Below are 21,643 nucleotides of genomic sequence, written 5' to 3' on the forward strand. Positions count from 1 at the left end.
GTCAGAGTTTCTGCAATCAATCTCTTCAAATCACATTTAACAATTTGCTTTCCAAAGGGAATTTCAAAACTAGTAGCTATAGCTACTAAATCCCTTTTCTTACACTGCTCCAACAGTTCCAGTGTTGGAGAAGCCAGAAATACTTGGGCTAACTCAGTGGCCATACCAACACCGTAGCAGTTTGGTCTTACCTTAGTCTGCGAACAACTATCCGCACACAGTTGAGGTAATTAATTAAATTAATATAATTTAAATTTATATTTATATTATATGAGCCCCCACTTATGTTACATCCCTTTTTGTCTAGGGGATATTTTTAGGGAAGAACACAATGACCAGATGGTAAAAGGTCGGCCGATTTTTATTTACAAACCAAAGTAAGGCCAAAGGGCTTGAATACAACAACGAAAAAACAGATTCTGGTATGGGCACAGCCCGGTATTTAACAAAATCGTTTAACAAAAACTCTCAGGCTCAAAGGCATTCTAAAATGAACTAATATTTCCAGATCTTTTTAACTATTTCAGAAATTCAACACAAATACTAATAACTAAGCGAATCTAGTTTTAACAAGAACTAAAGTAACTAACCCGACAAGCGGTATACAACACACTATCTCGACAACTAGGGGTTTTGAGGCAAAAGTCACAACACCGAGGTGAACTGACCATGGGCAAGGCACAGCTCACCCCGAGTGACGGAAATCCTGGGCCTTAAATACATGGACGTTGAGGTGTAGTCAGCTGATTGGAGGGAGGCTGGTGAAGGGGAACCAATCAGGCGAGGAGGCGCGGTCCATGGAGACGTTCTGCAGCTGCTTTCCGGCATCCTAGTTTAATGTTGGCCACCCGTCCACAGCTCCACCCAGCGGACGGAGGTTAAAAGGTGTGGGTGAGGATAGCCCAGGCATCCCTTCACTGGGGTTCTCAGTCAAATATAATATCATAACACACACACGGGGCGAAAACCCAAACGGCCCATGGCCGTCACACCGGGGTATTTGGGAGACCCCCGAAATATTGTGCCGTGTTGGATCGGCAGTGCCGTGTTGGATCGGCAGTGCCATGTTGGATCGGCAGACAAAGTGTGAATGTGTATCTGAGCCGTGTGCGATCGGCAGATACGCGTATGAATGCGAAATTGGTGTACAAGTACAAAAGGTGTACAAGTACAATATCTGTTATAACATAGGAATATAGATGCATGAACGGTATCAGATATAAACTAAGTACAGAGGTAAGTAACGACATTCATGAGGGACACTCAGCAGAAGAGGTAAGTAAAAGAGGAAGTGTTCCTGAGGGGAGCCTAAACAGACTGAGCAGAGAAGAAGGAAGTAGAGGTAAGGTGAACCAGAGGCTGCTCCAGGCTGCTCCACCCACTATTTGACTCCCTCTAGTGGCGCTGAGCAGAAGTGCAGGAGAAATTACTGACCCCCAGAGGAACTGGGAAGTACTGCAATAGAAAATTGAAAATTGCTCCATCTGGTGGAAATAACAAAGGACTGAAATAACCAAATTAGGAGAGGATCAACATGGAAGGGGAATTTGATCGTGAGATGAACGATGACGGATGGGGCCCGCCTGAAAAATCGTTGAAGTTGGGGATACAAGTGGAATCGACACTGTCTGCTGGTAAACTGACATGTCGGGAGAAGAATGTCAAGGAGGAGATGGAGAAATGTAAGGATAAATTACTGGCTTTAATAAAGGAAAAAGGTAAGACTCCACAGGATTGCGCAGCTATGATCCCCTGGATGTGGGAGAAGGTACAGCAGCACAAGGACCGGGCGGAAGAGGCCAGGAAGGACGGGATTAAGGCCTCCACATTCAGCAAAGGTAAGTTTAAGCAAAAGGCGAAGGAGGAAGATGCAGAGGCGAGTAACTGGACCAACATTGTCCTCTGGTGGCAGAGCACCAACCACCTGCACAAGGATAAGACCTGGAAGGGGGAAACAATGCCTGAGGGCAAAAAGTCCCCGCCCCCCTACTCAGTGAGTGGCCCAACAGCACCAACCATACCAAGCATGTATCCTGTCCTGGACATCTCTAGAGGAGAATTACAGGTACCGGACCTGCCACAAGTGGCCATGCCTACATCACCGGATCCAGTGGTGATGGGATATGCCAGGAGTTGGAGCACTCCAGGACCATCCATTCCCAGCGGCCTAAACACCCCAGTCCACTCTGAGGAACTGATTGGGCTAGGAGGGAAGGACACTCTCCCAACCCGAAAAAGGAAGAGGTGACGGGATGGGAAGCCTGTGCGACCCTGATGCCAAACGGAAGGCCCTCGGAGGAGCAGCACGAAGTGTTGCTGAAGTTTATGCCTGCACAAGGAGATACTACTAGAGGGAATATTGTCCTCTGGGCTGAAGGGGAATATGGACTTGGGGATGTGCAGGCATTGGTGGACCAACTTCCTCCCGTAGCCGAAGGAGGAGGTTTGTGGCTTGGCAAATTAGATAGGCTGATGGCAGGTCAAAGATTGGCATCGGGGGACTTTAGAGGGGTCATCCAACGATGTTTGACTAGTATGGATGTCAGAGATATCGAGAAAGCCACGGGCACCTTACGTAGGCCTGACGAGGAACCCTTTGCACAGTGGTCGGGTGAACTGAGTCGGGTGATCCGAGAAAAGTACCCACTGCCGAACTCCGCGGCAGTTCCCAAACTGACATGGAACAGGATGGAGAACCCCAGAACCTTTCTAGACCAAAGCAAGGAACTGTGGATGCGCCAGACTGGGTGTCACCCTGGCAAACCAGGACCCCAAAGGGAGTGGTACAGACAAGCGGTATTGGAGGGAGTACCAGAAAAGGTGAAAATGGCGATGATCGACAACCCAGACCTACCAGGGGCCGAATCTGTGGTGTGGGAGAAACATCTGGTGCACCACCTCACCCGAGCACAGCAAAAAGTGCAAAAAGAGGAGGAGCAAAATCAGGACCTCCAGACTCAACTGCTGAAGTTACAGCTCTCAGAAGGTCGACAGAGAGTGAATACTGAGAAAAAGGATAAAAAAGAATCGGGGAGGGCACAGGGGAACTCCAAGGGGAGGCGATAGGTGGAGAGGACGCGGGGGAAGAGGAGGCCCACCAAGAGGCGGGTTCCTACGATGTTTCCTGTGCGAGGGGACAGATCACTGGATTAAGGACTGTCCGTACAGAGGATATTTCGCCTGAGGCAGAGCCCGAGGGGGACAGGGGGTCGATCTGCGACGCAGACGGGGTGGCCTACCTGAGGCGCACAACATGCCGGTGAGGGACTGGAGCCCTCCCCCTGCCTGGGAGGACTCCTATCAAGAATGACACACCCCACCGAGAGACCTGGACAGCAGCCATAACACGGCAGATCCACTGCTGTCCATAAAGGTAAACCACACAAATCTGTCATTCCTGGTCGACACGGGGGCTACCTGCTCCACTTTGAACACCACAGCAAAATCTACACTGTCGACTCAGAAGACTACAGTAATGGGCTTCTCGGGGGTGAAACAGACTCTGCCTGTGACACAACCACTGTTCACTCAGGTGGGCAAACAGTGTGTGCACCACCCCTACATCTACTCTCCAGGTACGCCTGTCAATCTCCTCGGGCGGGATTTACTGATTAAGCTGGGGGCGACTATTCTATGTGCCCCAACAGGACTCACAGTGACTCTGCCGAATGGCACTCATTTACCATGTGCCAGGCAGCCAGCCTGGGACAAAAAAAAAACCCTCTGAGGAGGACGAGGCAGACATCTACTGGGCTCGCCTCTGTCCCGAATTTCCAGACCAAGGAGGCATCTTGTCCGCCTACCAAAGGTGGCGCCCCTGGATCTCGCTCCTCGAACCCTACATCCTTCCCCTGGACCCTCTCCATGTGACTCTCTTATATGACAGGCTCCAAACCGATTGGTACAGGGAACAGTTTGAGCAGGTCGAGGACGACTCCTGGAGTATCGATACCGAAAATATCTATGTGGCCCCAGAAGGGGTTGTGGCAGCAGTACGGCTGCTACCAGCACAGAAACAATGGTTCAGAATGGATGAGGACAGTGTACCCCATGTTTCTCTCGCGCTACATCCGAATCACGAGGCTAAAGAATTGGGAAAATCCTAAAACGGGCGTTGACCCATACTAACTGGACACCCACTCCCATACCACAAGTATTGTAAGCTCCCACTATCAAAACTTTTTGTATTCAGCTGACTGCTACAGACCCAGCTATTCTTGAGCACCACACTGTCTCCAGGTATCACAAGAGTGAAAAAACAAATCATCACCTAACTGATGACATTCTGGCCAAATTACCAAATTCATTCTGGTCTAAGTCACCCACGGATGTGGGCCTCACTGATTGTGCGCCTGTTACATTCAAAGTGCGTGACGGACCGCCCTTGTGGGTCCATCAATATTCACACAAGCCACAGGCTGCAGACGGCATCCGAGACACCATTGACGGCCTCTTAAAGGCTGGCGTCCTGGAACCCTCGCAGTCACAGTGGAACACCCCCATCCTCCCAGTGGAGAAAAAGGGGACCGGTAAATACCGCATGGCACATGACCTAAGGGCTATTAATGATATACTGATCACCCCCACAGTTCCCGTTCCGAATCCATATGTCGCACTAGCCAATCTCAACCCGGCGCAAAGCTGGTTCACATGCATAGACGTGGCTAACGCATTCTTCTGCCTCCCACTAGCAGAAGATCAGAGGGATATTTTCTCCTTCACCTATCAAGGGACTCAGCTCAGGTACACCCGGCTACCTCAGGGGTTTGCTCTCTCCCCAGGCATTTTCAATCAGGTTCTTAACCCTCTGGGGTCTGAGGGGGTTTTTGGGGCCTGGACAAATTTTGACATGTCCTGACATTTGTGCTTTTTTCAGTGTTTTTTAAACATATTAATGTCTAAAGTCTAATAACACTGTAATCAGCACAAAATTGGCTACAATAATATGTGAGCTTCAAGTTTATACATTATTGTGTTTTTGAGAAAAAAGTGGTTATGCATGGCTAGTGAAAAACTACAATTTTTTACTCACTGAAATAAGACCATAAAACACAAACAGAACATTGGTTCATAAGACCTTGGAGACCAGCATGTTGTAGGCTAAAGTGTTTACTTCAGAGTGCTGTGAATGTCATCTTGTTCACACATTCACAGTAAACAATACACTGATTTAAATTTTCTAAGACACTTTTTGTCCAGAAAGGCCATATGCAAGAGGGTGTGTCTGAGGATGAATAGTCATGATTTACCTGAGAACACAAAAGACGCACTGAACGTCCAGACAAAGGCGCGCATAATGAGCCTTTCAGTCAATGTAGATGGGACGGATTAGTGCTGTACAATACAACACAATGAGGAGCCAAACGATCCTCATTTGAGTTAAAATCAGTGTTTTTACTCTGAGGACAAACTAAACTATTTGTCTCTGTGTGGAATGTAAGGAGCGCCGCTTCACGTGCGTAACGCGCCATCATCCAAACGGGTCGAAAAAGTGAGTAAATTCTATGATGAAGTTTGATATTTTGTGTCATTTCTCGGGGACGTGCACATATTTACCTGGTTCACCTGAGATTATTTACATGTGAACAGTGGACAGTGTACAAGGCGGGACCGCATTACCTGTAATGAGGTGAGACAGGAAAAAACGGACTTCTCCTTACGTTCATACGGATTAAATAAAAAGTGATGATTTGTTTTTGACTTGAATTGTTTCACTCAAAAGAAAACATTTCAAGCTTTCTAGCCATATAATTCTTATTTTTGTGAGCCAAGTATTCGCTGAGATTCTGGTTGTTTTATTTACGCGTCTGTGAAGAGAAATGGCAGAGACAGAAAAGTCCGAGAGCGCACCCTGTTGGCTTTCTTTATTTAAAAAAAGCACAACGTTTTGTTGTTATTATGATGGTATACCACTAAAACTAGACCCTTTACAGATTTGAATGGTATGCTTCTTTTATCTGTACGATCAGAATTGACGGAGTAATTTAAGTTTGTTTCGGCCTTATCAGAAAAAGATGCGTCAAAACGCGCCGGCGCGTGCGTCGACCCCAGAGGGTTAAACAGGCTCTCTCTATGTGTCAATTACCCGAGCAGACTACTTTGATTCAGTATGTTGATGATCTCCTACTGGCCGCACCATCGGCTACTACCTGCCTCCAGGCCACACGATTGGTTCTACAAGTCCTATCAGACCGCGGCTTTAAGGTTAGCAAACAAAAACTTCAGGTGTGTAGGAAACAGGGTTCTTTCCTAGGACGTCTGATTTCCCAATCAGGCGCAGGGCTTTCTCCTGCCCACAGGTCCGCTATCCTGCACCATCCCAAGCCCTTGGTAGTTAAAGACATGCTCTCCTTCTTGGGACTCACGGGTTACAGCCGCTCCTACATTCCTGACTACACCAACCTCACGAGCCCCCTCCGTCAAATGGTGAAAGAACATGGCCTTAGGAATCTATCGGCCCCTCTTCAATGGACTACCGAGGCTGAACAGAACTTCATTCGACTCAAACAAACACTGGCTACTCCAGCCGATTTGGCCATACCAGACTACACTCTACCATTTTTCCTGTATGTTTCTGTCACGGACGCGGTGGCCAATGGCGTCCTGTTCCAGAAAAAAGGGGGAGAGAGAAGGATACTCATGTACACCAGCGTGATGCTAGACACAATGGAAAAAAGGCACCATGCATGCACACAACATGTAGCAGCAGTGGCCAAGCTCATTCAGAAAACTGCTCATATTGTGATGGGACACGCACTCCGGGTCCTCACGACACACAGTGTCGTGGCCTATGTCAATTCGCAGACCTTCACCCTGTCTTCGCTCAGACAACAGAGATTGAGTAAAGTCCTCGAGGAACCACACATCTCATATACCCATGAAGGCATCAACATGGCGGACAGAATTGGGTCCGGCCAACCTCATTTATGTGTGGAGAGGGTTGTAAAGGAAGAAAGGGTGCGACTGGATCTACAGGCCACACCGCTACCCGAGCATGACAGATGTACACCGATGGGTGTTGCTTCAGGGACAAGAAGGAAGGTCTGAAAGCCGCATACGCCGTGGTGGAGGAAATCGGAGGAGAGCTCCATGTGAGGTTGGCGGAAAGGTTGGAAGGACAGCAGTCTGCACAGAGAGCCGAAGTAAGGGCAGTTATAGCAGCTCTCAGACTGGGAAAAGGACACAAAGTCAACATCTACACTGATTCGGCTTACGCGGCAGGAGCAGTGCATGTGGAATTGGGAACAATGGCTGAGGGCGGGGTTTTTGACTGCCTCTAATCAGCCCATCAAGCACGAGAAGGACATGAGAGAGCTAGCCGAAGCATTGCTGGAACCCCTAGCTGTCGCCGTAATTAAATGCAGAGTACATGACACATCCAGCAGTGACACTGCAAAAGGAAATCAGGCCGCAGACCAGGCTGCGAAAGAGGCAGCAGGATACCAAGCCAAACTCAGGTTGCTAGAAGTAGAACAGGAAATTAAGGACAGACCTAACCTGGATGAACTTAAGAGACTCCAAAAGGGGGCATCACCCCAAGAGAGGACACTCTGGAAGGAAAGAGGAGCCACAGAAAAAGAGGGACTGTGGAGGGGGCCGGACGGTCGCCCTATACTTCCTCCTGGGATCAGGAGGACAGCCCTATTGGAGGCTCATGGGGTAGGCCATGTGGGGCCTAGTCAGATGGTGAAGAATCTGGAACAATGGTGGCATCCGTACCTGAAGGATATGGCCAAAGAGCTGGTCAAAGGGTGTGACATCTGCTCCCATTACAACGCTAAACCCACGGTACGGACAGAACTCGGTAGGTATCCCTTGATCACTAAACCCGGGACAGAGATCATTATTGATTTCACGGACATGGGTACCACCGTCAGGGGTTACAGGTATGTATTGATGTGTGTGGATGACTTCTCAGGATGGCCAGAAGCCTGGCCTGCTAAGAAGGAAGACAGTAAAACAGTAGTCAAGTGTTTGATAAACCATTACATACCCAATCATGGGTTCCCCGAGAAGATCCGGTCAGACAATGGGACCCATTTTAAAAATCAGGACCTACAAAAGGTTGAGGCTATGATGGGCCTAAAACATGGGTTTGGGACAGTATATCACCCTTAGTCACAGGGAAAGGTGGAACGAATGAACAGAACGGTAAAAACCAAATTGGCCAAAATCTGTCCACAGACCAAATTAAACTGGGTGGATGCGTTACCATTAGCTCTCATGTCAATCAGGTGTTCAGCCAAGGCATATTTTAACTTTCTGCAAGCTCTCGTTTCAGCTTTCTCCCGGCAGGTGGCGAACAGTGAAGGAGGGGAATGACAGACGGCTCCAGGGGTAGATTGTTTAATGCTGAAGGTCATCAAGAGAAAGTGGTCAGAGCCACGGTGGACGGGACCCTATCGAGTCACAAAGAGGAACAAGAAGAGAGGAACAGAGGAACGGCTTTCATTAAATAGAAACATATTGTGTAGAGCTTGTTTAGAACCATAGTTTAACTGCTTGGAACTAAAAAAAAAAAAAAAAAAAAAAAAAAAAAGAGGTATATGAAATATGTTGTTTGGATTTTAGAAGGTTGCAGGGGTCCTTACGACCCTAGTGATGATTATAACCGTGTCGTATTTTATTTTCATTGATTTCACTTTCTCCACTGACCAAACAGAGAGCACGAGGGGACGTCATAACTTCATCACGGGATACCCATGCGAACCAAAATTGACGCTCAATTACACTCGAGGTTCCTCCACCCTATTCCAATTCGATCTGTGTTCCGTGATCGATTGCTATGGTGGGGGCCCAGAGGCCTGGCGGGGATATGATGTGTACCTATGTGCTCCCCCGGCCTCTATACAGGATTGTGAAGAGCTGGGTCGGAAACACCAAACGTGGGGACCATGAGAATGGGGGCAGATAACAAAATACACTGGGTTGTGGGACCCTACCACTTATTGGGACTCGTACTTTGGTCAGGCGCGTTTATCGTGGTGGTCAAAGGTGGGGTTCCAAAGAGATTTTAGTCCAAACAGTAACCCCTTGTCCTTGTCGTTGGGCCAGCTAAGAAACTCCTCATATAATCGGTCCGCGGCATATTTCTTTATACGAGTAGACATTAACGGCAGGGACCCCCTGGAAATTATTAAGATCAATTTCCAGGACCCAGCTCCTAACGGACTCCGCACTGCTACGCCAACACCGCCACCGCCAGAACCCCAAAAGAATTTGCCCCAAAAGAAAGTGGTGGCGATAGATTATTCTACTTTGAAACCTTTAGACATTATGGAACTGGCCACAGAACATAATCCCTGGCTCTCCTGGGTGGCCCAAAATGCAAAGGAACAACACCTAGAAAACTGTGTAGCCTGCGCAGCAGCACGACCTCACCTACGCACTGAGCCTGCCCCTTTATATCCAGAAGATAGATGGGGCTATAACTGTATGATTGGCCTGACTAACGAAGCCACCCTGGCTAATTGCACCACCCTGGCCAGCACCTTCCCCCCTGTGGACAATGCCACCAGGCCTAGTCCCTCTACCCCAGACAAAGGAAATGGCTCCTACGTTTGTTATAACATCTCTCATCCCTCCCCAAAAGTTAAACTAGGGAACATTCCAGCCAGCTGGTGCAATCGAACCTTGAGTGGTTCAGTGATAGGACCATGGGCCCGAGCAGGTTTGTATTATTATTGTGGCGGGCAACGACTTGTGGTCCGGATTCCGCCCACCAGCTCTGGTATCTGTGCCATGGCGCGATTGCGTGCTCCCTTAGTGTTGATCGGAAATCGGTTAGTATCCACGGAACAAACACAGGGCATGACTGAAATCTTGGATCAAGCAGCGTAATTCTTCAGAAAATACAAGATTTGTGTACAACTTAGCTATGTAATATAAATATACAAAAACGACAAGATGACAAGATAAAAGTTAGAAAGAGTGAAAAGACGCAGGAGCTGTTACAACCAGCAGCCGGCTGGCAACAGCGCCGGAAGGAGCTGACCTCCAACATCCATCCTAATGCCTGGACCATAAACTCAGCTGTGTCAATAACAATACTATCTTTGCTCAGTCCTATTATATACTCAATAAAAACAGAAAAAATTGTGAGCTCAATCAAGAGACTTTGTAAAAACCATTGGCTGATCAACATAACTTTCTGCACCAAGGTGACCTCTATATTCACTGCAAAGCAGAGTGTTAAAATAGCATAATACTGATTTGTAATTTATTTTATTAATAAATAACTTTTTAATAGTAAGTATCAGAGTTTTAGTTTTACAATGGTGGTTATTATGAGGTATTTTGTCTTCAGTGGTTTCTGGTTAAAGACTATTCATACCTACTACATACATTAAACAGGTTAAATCAACTCAGATTGCAATGCATGGATCAATAAACTATCCTATTTCTGCATCATTTAAGCAGCATGTTGAAAACCTTGTAACTATGCTTAGTGATGTTTTTTTTTCCCCAACACTGCTTCATTTTCTTCAGAAGTCAGGAAAAGGCTGGTTGCTGCCTTCTTACAGAAGAAAAAAATGACAGCATGTATTTTGTACTTGTTAACTGTCACAGTGTCTTCAATGTCAGTCTTTTGTGTCAGAAAATAAAGCAAAAAGAAGAAGACATGAAAATGTGTAATAGAGGGGAGATTTTCTTCAATCTAAATCTCAAATCCTACTAAGTATTCATGTCTCTCAGAAGAGGACAATGGTTTAAATTGAATAGTTTTTACACTGTGCCATGAAGAATTTTTCTGTATTCCACTGACAATCGTAACAGCTGAGTCAGAGCTGATTGTATTGAACCACATATTGATGAAAGATACTATGAGGAAGTTTCATATAGAATATATTAGTATATGATTCCTAATCATGTGATGCAGCTTCCTGCCTTTCTGCTGTCTCTCAATGACAGAAGAAAAGTATAAATGATGAGGCTCTTACAGTACAGCTCATTTTAGGGAACTGCACACTTGATAGTATCTCAGGTGAGTTTGGTTAGAACAGTTTCCATCAGTCAGCTGTGTTATGTCTTATTATAAATTGTATTTTCTCTTTTTACATCTACTCAAAGTGATAATGGTACCAACAGTGAAAGCTGCTACCATATCTAATGTCACATTTGTTCGCCCTGCAAAATTTTATTTCAGTGGATATTCCAACATCCCTAATATTACATATTTTTTAATCTTCATGTGCTTTGTCTATATCATGACGGTTGTTGGGAATGTCTTCCTAATGTCAGTGATTTACCTGGTCAAGACTCTTCATACTCCTAAATACATGATTGTGTTCAACCTGGCTTTAGCAGATTTGTGTGGGAGCTGTGCTTCCATCCCAAAAGTCGTAGACACATTTTTGTTTGACAGGAGCGACATTGTCTATGAGGATTGTTTAAGTTCTATGTTTTTTTTCTATTTCTTTACAGACATGCAGTCATGGATACTTGTCATTATGGCATATGACAGATTTATAGCAATTTGCTTCCCTTTAAGGTACCATAGTATTGTGACTAAACCAGCTATTGCTGCAATGCTGCTGTTAGTGTGGGTTGTTTTAATGAGTATATCAGCATGCATCGTTGGGCTACTTGATCATCATTCTTTCTGTGGCTCTTTGATGATACAAAACTTTATGTGTGGTATGGGATCAATAAGGAACCTGGCCTGTGGTGACACATCTTTAATTTCAAATATTGCTGAAGTTAGTTTTGTTTTAAATCCCATTTTACCTCCTATATTGATAGCATTGACATATATTTGCATTGCCATAGCACTGAGCAGGGTTGCATCACCAAAGGAAAGACTAAAAGCTGCGAAAACCTGCACTTCTCATCTGATTCTAGTGGCTGTTTGCTTTATTCCCCTTTGGTACATCAACTTAGCTTATTGGGACGATCGTGATGCCGATATCATACTCAAGATTTTACCAGACATACCACCTTTACTCAATCCTATTTTATACTCTTTAAAGACACAAGAAGTGCTGAACTGTATCAAAAGACTTTGTAACAATATGCTGAGTAACATAACTATGTCCAAAAAGGTATTCACTGCTATGCTGACAAAGTGGAAAGTGTTAAAATAGCATACAAAGGTTTAGAATGTTTTACTATTGATTTCTTACTAGCCAGTTGCAGTCATGATGTCATTTTTGTCATTTATTGTATTTTTCTGCTGCAGTGGCCATGTATTTATCTGTTGTGCAAAATGAAATCAGACATGAATCTGTTAAGTCTGCACTGCTTAAGATATCACATATTTCAGAAAAATTCATTTTTACCTTCTCATCATTCACTGTTGTTTAACAATACTTCAACACGAGAGATGTACATATATAAAATCAATAAAAGTTTTTCTCAACCTATAAAGATTTAATTGATTTCTAGTCCTTTTCACCAACTTGTAAAGTGATTGCCTGTACACCCTGTCAAATCAATTTGTTTGTCAACAAAGCTTTTCCAAGCTGGAACCTCAGGACCTTGATTTTCTTGATTGATTGGTGTCGCTGTAATTATGTGGACTCCAGATGTTTTAGAAGTCACTGTGAGCCATTCTCTTTCTGGAAAACCTTAATGTTAAGTAGACTCATTAATGTTTTTCTCTTCATATGCTAAATATACTCAACATATTTGGTTAAATCTTTTTAATGTACTTATTGCTTTCAGACTGTAGTCATGTTTCCTTTAACCTTCAAATTGAAACTGCGAATGGAAAAAAAACATTTTTTAGAAAAGTTTTTCCGCTTATATTAGGTGGTATTTGAGGTGTAATGAAGAGGGCATATTTTGGAAAACTGCAATGAAAACACTGTTTTCGCATTAAAAGAGGCACGTGATCACCAAAAACAGGAAAGAGAAAGAAGGAGGCAGAAAAGGAAGAAGTTGTAGAAGTAGAAAAATGGAGGAAATACAATGTTTTAGTTGCATAACATGACTTAATGTTTTTAAGTTATTACTTTTTTGTGTTTGTTTCTCAGTCACAGCAGACATTTCTTGCTCATTAGAATTTAGATCAGACAGTGGTTGAAACCTGTTACTGAGCTGTATGGTTGATGATGGTACATGTGCTCCTGGGGTGCCAGCATTGTTCTTTCTAATTCTGTGATGCTTTGGCACCAAGTTTATGCTTCATTTTGATCAGTTCCCACTTTTGAAAGTTCTGGGCAAGACACAGTATAATCCAGGTGCAGACTAGTGTTTTGGTCAACATTAGCACTTATAGTAGGTTTGCCTTCTTACCACTGGGTCTGAACAGGAGCGTGTCGTGAAGTCCTTTTCAGATTCCAGAGCAAGAATCTTCATTTCTAATACACAGATTTCTTGAAGATATATCCAGCAGTTTTAGCACAATGTGTTTTCTTTTTCAGACATGTTGAAAAATAAACGATCTGTGGCTGTAGTCGCTCAGTAGGCCAGATTAGTTGTTAAAAGCAAAAGTAAAATCCTCACTAAAATCTCAAGTCCAGTTAAAAGAGGCTAAAATAATGTTAGAAAGTGTGTTATAAAATGGGATAAAAATAAAAAGCAATAAAAGCAAAGTAAAGCTGGCAGAAGAAAGAGCAAGCAGAAAAGCGTCTGCACTCCTTCAGTTTCAGTCAATTTTCAGTTTTTAAATGATTCATCTCCAGATTTGTTTTGTGTATTTGCTTGTCCAAGTCTAGTTCTTACAGTTGTTTCACTGGGAGCTAGATGAACACACAAAGAATGATGTCCATAGTGTCATAGCCCCTTAGTATTATTGCAAGTCATTATTCAACAGGAGACACAGTCTTACAGTGGCTAGTTGGGCAGTGGATGTGGACGGATGGATAGATGGCTCCTCTTCATTACCACATTCAGCATTGCTCGGTTACATAAAAATGTGTGTTATACTATTGTATGGTGTCATCAACTATTAAATTCTCTGGAAACTTGTATACCTTAATAGTATTCTCCAGGCATCCTGTCTGTGTGGCAGCAGACAAGGTTTCCTCATTATCATCATCCTATAATGGAAAACAATTTCCCACTCTGTTCTCCATTCTGTTAGGACACTTCATTAGGAGGAATAAAACACAACAGTAGGCCCATGGAGTTCTGATATGGCAGAAGGCTCAGCCAAACATATTACAGCATCAGTTATTTTTTTTTAAGACAAAGAATAGATTTAATTGTACACCACAAATATCAGAGAAATTTAAGCATGAAGCCCACATCAACTCATAAATGATCAAACTTAAAATCCCCCAGTACATTATGATTAGTTTGTACTGTCTGAGAATATCTAAAGACATTACAAAGAAGACAGCACGGTGGAGGGTGTTATGCTCTGGTGTGGTTGTTGGTGAAGGAAGAGAAGTGAGGACCCAAATGCAGGACACAGGCAGGTTTATTCCCCTGGATCATCCAGGGCTTAGGCGAGAAAACAGGTATCTTCCACTACTCGGCAGACAGGCAGACGGGGCAGAAACGCTCTTCACACAACACACAACATACACGTAACTAAATGTAATGTTCCGGCGGGGAACAAAGGAACACAGGGGGTATATATTCACAGAACTCAAGAACCAATTAAACACAGGTGAACACAATCTAACTGATGACCAAACGAAAACACAAAGCTACCTGGGACTAACACAAACAGAGGCAGAACACAGGAAACTGACCAAAATAAGGGGACAGACAGGACACAAAGACTCGGGGCGTAACAGAGGGTATGTCCTCCATTACCTTTAAAATAAAATACAGACCGAGTGTTTGGTTTGTGTATTTTGGGCTACTGTAGAAACATAGCAGTGCAGAAACAGAGCAAAAGGCTTATTCTAACTTTAAGAAAGCACTGGTTGGTATTTTCAAGAATGACAAAATATTTATAAATACTACATTCAGTTTCTTCTAACAGATTGCTCTAAATATTACCCATTGAACCTTTAGTAAAACTGAAATGAAATAGTATCATTTCATGGTACTAACTTTGATCAAAAGCCTGATGAAGGGATGCCATGGTGACAAAAGTTCAGTACAGTGATGAAAAACTATGAGACAACTGAACATTATCAGTATGTAATTCATGATCATGTGATACAGCTTCCTGCTCTTTTGCTGTCTCACAATGACCAAAGAAAAGTATAAATGGCAAGTCTCTATCTATATTTCCCTTTAGGGAACTGCACATGATACTGTTTTAAGGTGAGGTTGTTTACATCAGTTCCCCTACATTTTTTTCTTTTCTTTTTGTATCTAGTCAAAGAAATAATGGCTCGGGACAAGAAAGCTGCTACCATATCTAATGTCACATTTGTTCATCCTGCAAATTTTATTTCAGTGAATTTTTCCAACATGCCTCATGTTACATATTTTTAATCTTCCTGAGTTTTGCCAATATCATGACTGTTGTTGGGAATGTTCTCCTTTACATCAGTGATTTACCTGGTCAAGACTCTTCTCCACATACATGATTGTGTTCAACCTGGCTTTGACAGATTTGTGTGGGAGCACTGCTCTCGTCCCAAAACTATTTGAAACACTTTTGTTTGACAGGAGCGACATTGTCTATGAAGCTTGTTTAAGTTGTATGGTCTTCGTCATGTTCTTTATAGATTCAATTCAATTTTATTTGTATAGTGCCAAATCACAATACAAATCATCTCAAGGCACTTTACAAAAACTAAAACTAGAAAACCAACAATTCCCTTATGAGCAAGCACTTGGTGAGAGTGGAGTCATGGACACTTGTCACTATGGCATATGACAGATTTACAGCATTTTGCTTCTCTTTAATTCAGTTCAATTTAATTCAAATCACAATACAATCATCTCAAGGCACTTTACAAAAAAACCCAACAAATCTCCTATGAGCAAGCACTTGGCGAGAGTGGAGAAGAAAAACTCCCTTTAACGGAAGAAAAACCTCCAGCAGAACCGGGCTCAGTTTGGGCGGCCATCTGCCTCGACCAGTTGGGGCGAGTGGATAGAGGAGAGAGAAAAGAACAGCAACAATAGACAACAAATAGACACTGCAGGTTGGTGGGGCCAGTTACTGCACATCAGCAATATACAGCTCCATGACCAGGGACACCTGCAGAACGTACAGAGGGAGAGGACAGAGAGAGAGAGGGAGAGAGCACAAACTAGGGGGGAGAGAGAGCACAAAGTAAGTGACATTCAATGGTGGAATATATATGTGAGGAGGGAGGAGAGGAGGAGAGGAGGAGAGGGGAAGGGAAGAGAGCGGAGGGGAGGGTTAGGGTAAGGGAGCGCAGTGCACCAATGGTCCTCAGGCAGTCTAGGCCTATAGCAGCATAACTAAGGGATGGTTCAGGGTTACCTGAAGCCAGCCCTAACTATATGTTTTGTCAAAAAGGAAGGTTTTAAGTCTAGCCTTAAAAGTACAGTGTCGACCTCCTGAACCCAGACTGGGTGCTGCTTCCATAGGAGAGCAGCTTGATAGCTAAAGGCTCTGCCTCCCATTCTACTTTTGGAAACTCTGGGAACCACAAGTAGACCTGCACTCTGAGAGCGAAGTGGGATAATATGGTACTATATTATCGGTTAACATAATGTACAATGAGGTCTTTAAGGTATGAAGGAGCTTGATCATGAAGGGATCTGTATGTGAGAAGAAGGATTTTAAATTCTATTCTGTGTTTTACAGGGAGCCAATGAAGAGAAGCTAATATAGGAGAAATATGATCTCTCTTGCTAGTTCCTGTCAGGACTCTGGCTGCAGCATTCTGGATTAATTGGAGGCTTTTTATGGAGATACTGGGACATCCAGATAGTAATGAGTTACAGTATTCTATCCTTGAGGTAACAAATGTATGGACTACTTTTTCTGCATCATTTGGAGACAGGATGTTCCTAATTTTGGCAATGTTGCACAAGTGAAAGATGGTAGTTTTATGTGTGAGTTAAAGGACATGTCCTGGTCAAAAATAACTCTAAGCACAGTAGTGCTGGATGCCAGTGCTATCTATAATTTTAGAAAAGCTATTTCTGAGGTTTTTAGGCCCAAATACAATAACTTCTGTTTTCTCTTAATTTAAAAGTAGAAAGTTACTGGTCATCCAGGCCTTTATGTCAGTTTAGACACGCTTGAAGTCTGGTTAACTGAACAGGTTTCATAGATAAATACACCTGAGTGTCATCTGCATAGCAGTGGTAATTAATATAGTGCTTCTTAATAACATTGCCTAAAGGAAGCATGTACAAGGTGAACAGATTCGGTCGGCACAGAACCTTGTGGAACTCCATACCAGTCATGTGCTCCAGTCTCTGTAATAAGATGTTGTGGTCAATAGTGTCTGCCCTGGATCAAGACTAGGCTTTTTGAGCTTTTTTTCGGTTTGATTACTGCAGCCTTATAGGCCTGTGGTACGTAGCCTGATACTAGAGATGAATTTACCAAGTCTAATAAAGATGAGTTAATTAATGGCAGGGTGTCTTTAAGCAGTCTAGTTGGGATGGGGTCTAAGAGACACGATGATGATTTAGATGAAGGCAAGTCAAAGCAAAGCAAATTTATTTGTATAGCACCATTCATACACTACGCAATTCAAAGTACTTTACAAGGAATGTAATTACATTAAAAGTATGGAAAAGAGCATCTAAAAACAAAGACATTTAATATAAAATACAGTAAATTCAAATCAAATAAAGTAGGCAAGGCAAGGCAAGTTTATTTATATAGCACAATTCATACAGAGTAATTCAAAGTGCTTTACAGAAATAAAAGACAGGTTAAAAATATATAAGCAAGAATAAAAATAAAAGGCATGCCACCGCTTTGACACCATATTTGTCCCTTATGATATCGACTATCGGACCACGGTGACCCATATTTGTGGGTCCCCCTACTTTCAGTTTGTCCCATTCCTGATGGACTAAAAGTACCTCAACACAGGCTATCTACGGAGACGATCCTGAGTCCCGGTCTCTTACGTCTAGGATCGAGTAGACTACAGCTAGAGGTTCCAAACCCCTTATTTAAGTCTACAGCTGTTTAGACCCGTATTCTAAGGATAACACTAAAGCGCCTGGGTTCCTAACCCCTGAGTACCTGACCCAAGATGTAAAAACACATTAAGAAAACAAGGATGAACAATTATTTGAAGGCAGCAGTAAACAACAGTGTTTTCAGTCCTGATTTGAATGAGCTGACAGTTTGAGCAGACCTCAGGTGTTCAGGAAGTTTGTTCCACAAGTGAGGAGCAAAGTAACTGAATGCTGCTTCACTTTGTTTGGTTCTGGTTCTGGGAACACACAGTAGACCTGTCCCAGATGACCTGAGGGGTCTGGAAACCTCATAGAGAACTAATACATCTTGAATATATTTTGGTCCACAACCATTTAGTGCTTTATAAACTAGCAATAAGATTTTAAAATCTATCCTTTGACTAACGGGAAGCCAGTGTAGTGATCTAAGAGCTGGTGTGATATGGTCCAGTTTCCTGGTGTTTGTAAGGACTCTGCCAGCAGTATTCTGGATTAGCTGCAGCTGCCTGATTGACTTTTTGCTAAGACCTGTGAACAAGTCATTACAATAATCTAACCTACTGAAAATAAATGCGTGAACAAGTTTTTCTGCATCTTGTTTAGACGGAAAACCTTTTATTCTAGCAATGTTTTTCAGGTGGTAATAGGAAGATTTAGTGATGGATTTTATGTGGTTGTTAAAATTTAGGTCTGAGTCAATGATTACACCAAGGTTTCTGGTTTGATTTGTAGCTTTCAATGACATGGAGTCAAGGTGAGCAATGACCTTTGACCTTTCATTTTTGGGGCCAAAAACAATCACTTCTGTCTTGTCTGTATTGAGCTGGAGAAAATTCTGGCACATCCATTCTTTGACTTGATTAATACATTCACATAATGAAATTAGAGGACTATAATCATGAGATGATACTGATATATAAAGTTGGGTGTCATCTGCATAGGTATGGTAGTCAATGTTGTAGTATTCCATAATCTGAGCAAGGGGCAGCATGTAGATATTGACTAAGAGAGGACCAAGAATAGACCCTTGAGGAACCCCACATTTAATTTTTGTTTGCTCAGACTCGTAATTACCAAGTGAGACAAAATAGTCTATCTTGTAAGTAAGATTTTAGCCAATTTAACACTGTGCCAGTAACTCCCACCCATGTTTCTAGTCTATCAAGCAGCACATCATGATCAACTGTGTCAAATGCAGCACTGAGATCCAGTAGTACTAAAACAGAGGTTTTGGATTCATCATTATTCAAATGTAAATCATTTAAAATTTTAATAAGTGCAGTCTCAGTGCTGTGGTGTGCGCGAAATCCAGACTGAAGTGCATTAAAAAGATTGTTTTGCACCATAAAACTATGAATTTGTTGAAAAACTACTTTTTCAATTATTTTCCCAAAAATGGAAGATTTGATATTGGCCTGTAGTTACTTACTGCTGAAGCATCTAGATTAGGCTTTTTAAGAAGAGGTTTTATAACAGCAGTTTTTAAGGCCTGGGGAAACTGCCCTGACTGAAGAGAAGTATTGACAATCTGCAATACATCTGGAGCTAAGCTATTGAAACATTTTTAAAAAAATTTGTTGGTAAAATATCAAGGCAGCATGATGTAGATTTTAATTGTATAAGCATTTCTGCCAGAGCACTGTGACCAAGGAGATCAAAATGTTCTAGATTCACGGGAAAACAAGGAGGCACAGGTGATATTGTTATGTTCCTTGGACTGCAGCTATATATATAGTTTGTCTTATCTTTGATATTTTGTCTGTGAAAAAAATCTGTGAAATTATTGCATGACTTTTTGAACAGCAGTTCAGAAGGAACAGAGGGTGCTGGGTTTGTGAGTCTGTCTACAACAGAAAACAATGTGTTTGTGCTGTTTCTATTGATAACCTCTGAGAAAAATGATTGCCTTGCATTTCTTAATTTTTGGCTATAGTTGTGAAGACTCTCTTTGTACAAGTTGAAACGAACCTGGAGTTTGGTTTTTCGGCCACTTGCATTCTGCCTGTCTGCATATTCTTTTCTGAATTTTAACCACTGTGGCATTTCTCCCAGGTGACTTTTTTCTTGCTGACAATACCTTGGTCTTAATTGGGGCAATGGAATCAATAACAGTCATAACTTTGGAGCTGAAACTGCTTACAAGATCATCAACAGGGGCTGATGGCATGGTTGGTGATGGTGCAAAAGCCTGAATAAATAATGCACAGCTCTTCTCGTTAATATTCCGCTTTTTGACTACCTCTGTTTCACCTGTGTTCAAAACAGCAAGGGTGGTTGTTTTAAAAAAAAAAACACAGTAATGATCAGAAAGAGCAACATCGGTCACCACCACCTCAGAAATATTAAGCCCTTTACAGATTATTAGAATGCCTGGACCATAAACTCAGCTGTGTCAATCACAATACTATCTTTGGGAAATCGGAACGGTCTGGTCGCACACTCACGGGGACACAGACTCACACGGGAAACTTGGGAGACGGTCTGGTCACACACGCTCACGGGGACACAGATTCACACAGGACACAGGAACAGAAGAGGGTCCGGTCACACACATTCACGGGGACGCAGACTCACTCACAGGACACAGAAACAGAGGAGGGTCTGGTCACACACACTCACAGACCAGGCTACACAGACACAGACAGAACACTGACACAAGACACAGAGAAGAAAACTCCACGAGACAGAAACGAGGTTACTTAACACACGAGGGCTCCACAGACGATAATCCAGAGAGGGGAAACACAGACACGGCAGGAACAAAAAAGGCAGGGAATGTCCAGTGAACAAAATGCTGGGATGAACCATCAAAGGTAGCAACACAGGAGCAAGCAACGACAACAACCCAGCAAAGAATTGAGGGAAACAGTGGGGTATTTAACTGAGGGAGGGAAACGAGGCACAGGTGACAACAATCAAATAAAAACAAGGTAAAACGAACAGACAAGGTGGATCCTGCCGAGTCCTTCAACATAAAGGTCCACTGCAGGAATCCTTGGCAGGATCCTGACAGTATCAGAGTTTTAGTTTTACAATGGTGGTTATTATGAGGTGTTTTGTCCTCAGTGGTTTCTGGTTAAAGACTATTCATACCTACTACATACATTAAACAGGTTAAATCAACTCATATTGCAATACATGGGTCAATAAACTATCCTATTTCTGAATCATTTAAGCAGCATGTTGAAAACCTTGTAACTATGCTTAGTGATGTTTTTTTTTCCCCAACACAGCTTAATTTTCTTCAGAAGTCAGGAAAAGGCTGGTTGCTGCCTTCTTACAGAACGAAAAATGACAGCATGTATTTTGTTCTTGTTAACTGTCACAGTGTCTTCAATGTCAGTCTTTTGTGTCTGAAAAAAAAGCAAAAACAAAAAGACATGAAAATGTGTAATAGCGGGGAGATTTTCTTCAATCTAAATCTCAAATCCTACTAAGTATTCATGTCTCTCAGAAGAGGACAATGGTTTAAACTGAATAGTTTTTACACTGTGCCATAAAGAATTATTCTGTATTCCACTGACAATCGTAACAGCTGAGTCAGAGCTGATTGTATTGAACCACATGTTGATGAAAGATACTATGAGGAAGTTTCATATAGAGTATATTAGTATATGATTCCTAATCATGTGATGCAGCTTCCTGCCTTTCTGCTGTCTCTCAATGACAGAAG

The sequence above is a fragment of the Mastacembelus armatus genome, chromosome 14 (assembly GCF_900324485.2).
Source record: "Mastacembelus armatus chromosome 14, fMasArm1.2, whole genome shotgun sequence".
Lineage (NCBI taxonomy): Eukaryota > Metazoa > Chordata > Actinopteri > Synbranchiformes > Mastacembelidae > Mastacembelus > Mastacembelus armatus.